The sequence below is a fragment of the Vespa crabro genome, chromosome 13, assembly GCF_910589235.1.
Source record: "Vespa crabro chromosome 13, iyVesCrab1.2, whole genome shotgun sequence".
NCBI classification, from domain to species: domain Eukaryota; kingdom Metazoa; phylum Arthropoda; class Insecta; order Hymenoptera; family Vespidae; genus Vespa; species Vespa crabro.
In genome coordinates this window covers 1,347,501-1,355,000 of record NC_060967.1, presented here as the reverse complement: position 1 = coordinate 1,355,000, position 7,500 = coordinate 1,347,501, and positions in this window count along the sequence as shown.

The window sequence follows — 7,500 nt, the reverse complement described above, 5'->3', positions numbered from 1 at the left end:
GCGTTGACTCGTATCAAAAGGATAATACGGCGTGGGTTTGAAAGGGTATCGATGAATCAGATTCGATTTCAACATCGTATTTATTATAAAATTTTATTATGACGAATAACCCATAATATTTTCTACTTTATTATTACCTTTTTTTTCTTTTTTTCCTTTTTTTTTTTTTGTATTTACAATTACATTATTTATGTATTTTCTATCGACGTAAATCTTAATAATTGTTATGAGTTCGTTTAGAAGAAAGAAAGAAAGAGATAGATAGTTAGATAGAGATAGATATAGAAGAAGAAAATAAACAGAAGAAGAATAAGTTTGTTGCTCGTCCTTCGTGTCCTTGAAAATTACAATCTATCAATCAATACGTTCAATTCCCCTTCTCCTTCTCTCGTCGAGAATTTATTTGTTTATATATATATACTTTTGTGTTATTCACGACGAATCAATTAGCATTCTTAGAAATATGGAGAAAGGAAATGGAGGGGGAAGGACAAGGGGAGAGAGAGAGAGAGAGAGAGAGAGAGAGAGAGAGAGAGAGGGAAAAGAAGAGTGAGAGAAAGATCATTCTCCATCAGAGATTCCTCAGATCTCTTCGAGAACGTACGGAAGTGTATGTTTTTCTCTCGTCGACTATTGCCACGCCTTCGCCTTCTTCGATATCGGCGGTACTACACAACCACCATCACCGTCACAACCATCACCATCGCACAACCATCACCGGTATCATTGCAAAGGAAGAAAAACGACTAGAGTACTCGTGGTGACGCTCAAAGTATCTTGGATTTTATGAGGAATAGGTGAAAGCAGCAACGGGTTCGAGTTTTATGTACGTTTCGTTTCGTTTCGTTTCGTTTCATTTCGTTCGCATCGAACCGAAGAAGGGAATGAATCTCTTTTGGATCGATCGACCGAACGATAATGGATATATATGAATGGATCGGATCGATCGAAGCAAAGATGATTTTTATTTTCGATTATTATTAGAAATAAACATTTTGTTTTTTTTCTTTTCTTTTTTTTTTTTCGTTCTTTATTACAAACGCATAATCGAGAATCGTAATTTTACGTAATTCACGATCCCAAAGATCATCGATGTATTAGAAATGTTTGTTTACGTAAACATATAGCTGGTATATTAGTATCGATCTTTTTGTTTATTGTTCTTTCTTTTTTTTGTCTTTCTTTTTTTTTTTTGTTTTTCCTTTCTTTTTCTATTTCCTTGATTTCATTTATCTTCCTACCTTCTTTCTTTCTTTCTTTTCCTTATGAAAAAAATTCTTTTGCACGATATATTATAAGATCGGCAATAAGATTGGAGAAAATTCTTAGATGGAATTAGTGAAAGCTGCACGATGTTATTTCGATCTCACGGAAGAAAAGGTATCTTTCGGGATGCAATGCGTCTCCCTACCCTTTCCTCCCTCTAACACCTTCTTCTTTTTCTTCCATGTATTTATTTACATATCTAAACTAAGTCTAAGTCTAAGTCTAAGTCTAAGTAAGTAACAGGCAAATTGTATATATACACACACACACATATATATATACACATATACATATATGTATATGTATGTAGATAATACGTATGTATGTATGTACGTAGATATTTATATAAATGATATATATATATATATCGCGATCCTCCTTTAGATTTTCTAACTAAGCGTTAGGCGACCTACGTCGGCTTTCCACACATTCTATCGTAATTGCGCTCACGTTAACCGTGTTAAACGCGCATGCTACCTTTGACGTACTCCCGACTGATTAATGTTCCTTACACTTAGCCGATATCGACGATCGATCCGAATACCGTTCTCTCTCTCTCTCTCTCTCTCTTTCTCTTTCTCTTTCTCTCTATCTTTCTTTCGACGGATTTTCACGATCAATAAATTATTGCTCTCGCGTGTTTCCATCCACGAGTCTCTTCGACTTTATTCATTCTTTAACTTCTTACTCCACCCTTCTCTCTCTCTTTCTCTCTTTTCTTTATCTCTTTCTTTCTCTCTCTCTCTCTCTCTCTCTCTCTCTCTCTCTCACTCTCTCTCTCTTTTCCATTCAAAGCAAAATCTTTTACGTTCATCGATATTAACGTTTTACACACTACCGACAATACTTGAATTGATTTGTTACGAACGAATGATATTTCTCATACGTTTTGCTATATTATAAATACGCGCGTTACAGGTGGGTGAGTCAGTATGTAATTATAGATTGATAATATTTATCCGATTGATTTCTAAAATTAATATTGAAAGGGAAAAAAAAAAAAAAAAAAAAAAAAGAAAAGAAAGAAAAAATGAAAAAGCACGAACGAGATCGTTTATATCTACTTTTTTTCTTTTTTGACCCACGGCCTATGCATACGCTATTAGATTGGTAAATTTTTGTTAAAACGATTGATTAGAACGTTTTTCTATTATACTTTCGATAAATTATTTCAATGAATTATTACGATCTCTCTCTCTCTCTCTCTCTTTCTCTCTTTCTCTTTTTCAGGTATAAATAATTGAAGTAATAAAGAAATCTTAATAATATATCATCTTGTTTTATTTTCTTCATTACTTTGGCAATCTTATTTCCAAAAGAATTATACGTAAAAACACACACACACACATATATATATATATAATGTTTTCTTTGTCCTTTAGTCGAAGTAGTTCTCGTGGGATTTCGTATTTAAATGTTTACTTATAAAGTGAACCTTGTATTTCGTCATTGTTGTTTTCGTTATCATTCTCCTTAGTGACAAAGGTCAGGTCGACAGCTCGTGGAACCCACTGTTTAGTCACGCTCGTTAACTTGATACAAAATTGAGAGGAGGATCGTTCAGAGACTTTCGAGACTCCATCGGAGTAAGATGTACGTACGTATTCATAGATACATACACACACACACACATATATATATATATATATATATATATATATATATGTATTTTCTCGTATATTATATTATACGTGTAAAAAAGACATTCTCTTTGAATTTATTTTTTTCTTTTTTATTTCTTTTTTTCTTTTCCCTTCCTCGTTCTCTTTTATATTTCATTCAAGACGTTTAATTTTCTTTTGAAGAATACAACGAGGAACTAATAATTGACAGACTTTGTCTCTGATCAAAAAAAAAAAAAAAAACGTAGCATATCATTTTATCATATCCCATGTTCGCTTTAAAATAAATTAATGTTAATTTACTATTGTCTACGTTATTACTCGCATGTATTAACTTTTATCCATATAAAATATTTTAATATTTTCATTGTGAAATCTTTTCACGGATGACGAACGATAATTATTGTTGACAATTTATAAGTATATATTAATTTATTAATAATCTCCAAGAAAAAAAAGAAAAAAAAAAAAAAAAAAATCGCAAAAGATATTTCTTTGTTGTTCTTCTATTGGATACGAAGAAGAATGGTGGTAATTATATTTTTTCTTTCCCTCCTTTTTTTTTTTTTTTTTTTTGATATTCAATCAAGTAATTTTTCTAGCTAAATTATATAGGAATCAATCATTAGTTAGATCGAAACCATCAATGGAAATATTCTCCCCATCTCTCCCACTCTCTGTCTGTCTGTCTGTCTGTCTGTCTCTTTTATTTTTTTTTTTTTTTTCTTCAATCTCCACGTAAATCGATCAAACAGGTGGTCAATAGTGTAAGTATATATAGAAGTTAGTAACTCTAGAGAGCTCTTGATTACAATCCATAGATACATCCGTATGGGAGGATGTAAATGATATACAATTGCAGGAAATGCCGAGTACGGTTCTATGCATCATTCGTAAGCAGGTGTCATGGAAGAAGGCGAGCTTGGCACGACTTGTGTTTAACATTGTCCGTCATGAATAAGATAGAAGAGAGAATAAGAGAGAGAGAGAGAGAGAGAGAGAGAGAGAGAGAGAGAGAGAGAGATATCTTTTAAGGTCGTCCAACCTTATACGCCCTAAAGAACCTTAACGGGTTCTCTTTCTTGTCTCGACCGCTTCCGTATCTTCAGTCTGTCCAGATGTGACAAGCCGTTAGCTTCAAGGTCGAACTCACCGCGAGATCGACTATCGCTCCTCACAAGCTCGTTCGCGCTTCTGTATCGAAAAATCTACTCTCTTTAATGGCCTTGTGGCCGATTCACGTCGTTCTACACTATCTCTCTCTCTCTCTCTCTCTCTCTCTGTATATATATATATATCTTGCAAACGTTACTTTCTTGCAACGATATCTAATATCTCAAGGAAGATAAAAAGATAGAAATTTCCTTCTTTCTTTTATTCCTTCTCTCGTTTTTTCTTTCTTTCTTTCTTACGTTTTTTTTTGTTTTCTTTTTTTTTTTTTTTCTTTTTACTTACGAATTAATCTCGCGAAATTTCTAAATAAGATAAGAACGAATTACGTATAATCGTATTAAAGATTTATAATATCGTAGATATTGTGCGAGTTAAGGGATTGGGAGGGTAGGGGAGAGGGGAATATATACGAGGAATGTGCAATAAGAAAAGAATGATGAAAGATGAATGATAAAGGATAAAAGAAATGTGAATAAATTCTCTTTGGATCCTCGTTATCTCAACAAATCTTGCTCATCGAACGTTAATTTATCGATCTCGTGTTGAAGCGAGACAAGTAGAATACGAGAAATGAGAGGGACTTTCTCACGTCGCTTTTAATTCCGTGCCCCGAAAGTTACAAACTTAAATGCATATATGCATAACATGCATATATACATGCATGCATGCATGCATACAGGTACGTTGTGAATCGTGGCAAATAAATCGTACGCTCGTGTAGGCAGAATCCAGTTTCAATTGTCGCCACTCTTCGAAGTTCGGAATCAAAGAAGAAGAGAAAGAAGGGGTGAAGGAGGTGAAGGAGGTGAAGGAGGTGGTGATGGAGGTAAAGGAGAAGAAGAAGAAGAAGAAGAAGAAGAAGAAGAAGAAGAAAGTCGAAGTGTCTTTAAAGAGACGAGGACAAACACGGGCAAGGCGTCGTCGGCGATCCAATTAAACTTGCCGACGAATTCTGAAATAAATCTTTTTCTTTCTCTTTCTCTTTTTCTTTTACTTTTTCTTTCTTTCCTTCTTTCTGTCTTTCTCACAGTCTCAATTCGCATTCGCAAAAAGCAAACTCAAAGAAATAAGAATGATTCGGACCTCCCGAGGCTGCTTCCCCTCTCGTTATATACTCGAGAGAGCTTCTGCTCGACGATTTCACATTTTCGCACCCACCTACGCCTTTCCTTTGCGAAATTATCCGTGAAATACGAAAGCCATAAGCGAGAAATATAACTTGTGAAATATTCCATTTATTTAAAAAGAAAGGGAAAAAAAGAAGGAAAACAAAATTCTTCCTTCTTCATTTTTCTTTTTTTTTTTTTTTCCATAGTATTTAAAAAGGAAAAGGAGAAGGATATTATTAACGATAGAAATAAATATTAATTTGGTTCGATCGAAGAGAAAGTTTTTCTTTTCTTTTTTTTTTTTTTTTCTTTTTTTTTTTTTCTTTTTCTCCCTAATTATTATTTCGATACTCGGGAATAATTTGAAATTAATAATTATATGCCATAATAAATGTAATAATAAATTTAACAAAATATAATTTTCATTTCTAATTCTAAGAAGATTTAATTAATAATAACATATCATAATTTTATATATATATATGTAATAAGATAGTCAAACTTTGTCTTGTTTGATCCAAAGATTTATTTTACCATAAAAACAAAAAAAAAAAACAAAAAAAAAAAAAAAGAAAAGACCAAACAAGAGAGGAAAATCAATTGATAGAAAAAAAACTAATAAGAATAATTAAAAATATTTGTCGTCCGTCGAATTAAACGTAACGCTAATGATCGAACTTTGACGAAAACGAGATAAGTACTAAGCTTAACATAACTTTAACTAAACATTAGTTTAACTTAACATAACTTAACATAACTTTAACTTAGCTTAGCTTAGCTTATCTCAATTTAAATTAATTTTAACCTTAACTTAGCTTGTCATAATTTATCTTAAACTTTACCTTAGCTTAAGCTTAAGCTTAGTTCAAATTAATTTTAGCTTAGCTTTATCTTATCTTAATTTAACTTAAACAATATACCTTAGCGTTAGCATGGATTAAATTAACTCAACAGGACATATTTATCTTTTATTACTACGTTCTTTTTGTTGATCTTTTTTTTAGCCATGGATCTTTTGCTAGATTAATTGTGCTTGCTTTGGTTATGCTACTGCTGCTGTTGCTGCTGCTGCTGCTGCTGCTGTTGGCAGCATCAAGCAGTAGTGCACCGATATACAGAGAACAGCGAATAGTAGGGCGTGGGGTGGCTGACTACTCGCGGCTGACGGCAGCAGGGCCTAGATCGCTCCCGCAAGGTGGCCTCAGGCAGACGAGGGAATGGGGTAGGGTGGGGTGGTGGGATGGGAGGAGGAGGAGGAGAAGCCAGAGGGAAGAGAGAGAGAGAGAGAGAGAGAGAGAGGGACAAGGTACGGGATGCGGGATAAGAGGTGTAAGATAGAGTAGAGTAGGGTGGGGGAGGGTAAGGGGGAGGGGAAACGACGACTTAGAAAGTGAAACTGAAAGCGCCAACTCGGATGCGAGAAGAGACCCCACCCTGGCGTGGTCTACTCGCATACACGCGCCTTCTCTCGCTCGTCTCGGTTCACTGCTGAACGCGCTAGCACATATTCGATATATATATATATATACATATATATATATATGTGTGTATATGTATATGTATTCCTACAGAAATCTATAGATAGAGAAAGAAAGAGAGAAAGATTGATATAGGAAGAACTTAGTATATATACATATATATACATACATATGTCACCTCTTTGTCTTACCGAGTTAAACAATTTTCATTACGAAGCAAACTTGTTAATATTGTTTTTCTTTCTTTTTTTTTTTTTACTTTAGTAACATATATATATATATATATATATATATATATATATATATATATAAAGGAAAAAGAAAATGTTAATTAATCGTCCTTTACGACAAAAGTAGGTCTTATTGAACATATAAAAAGGGAAATGGTAAAAAGCGAAAATTGTCCATTTAATGGATATTAATAGTGTTTAGAAGGAATGACGAGACTACTATCACTACTACTATTATTATTACTATCATTATTATCATTGCTACTACTACTACTACTATTATTATTACTATTACTATTACAGCTAGTACACGCACACACACATATATATATATATATATATATACATCAACATTGGAAGAAGAGAGAGAAAGAGGTTTTGTACGTCCATCGAGTTCCACTCGAAGAGGGACGAATAAAAATGAATAGAAAACCAGTTGGACGGGGCGAATTTTATAAAGGAGGATGTCATTTTTCTACCTTCATCGAGTGGACGGACGAGAGTAGGTGTATATACCGGGCACAGGACACGTCGCGCGCGCGAGCGCAACTATCTCGAGAATATCCAAACGGGGAGAAGAAGGAAAAGGAGAAGGAAAAGAAGAAGGAGGAGGAGGAGGAGG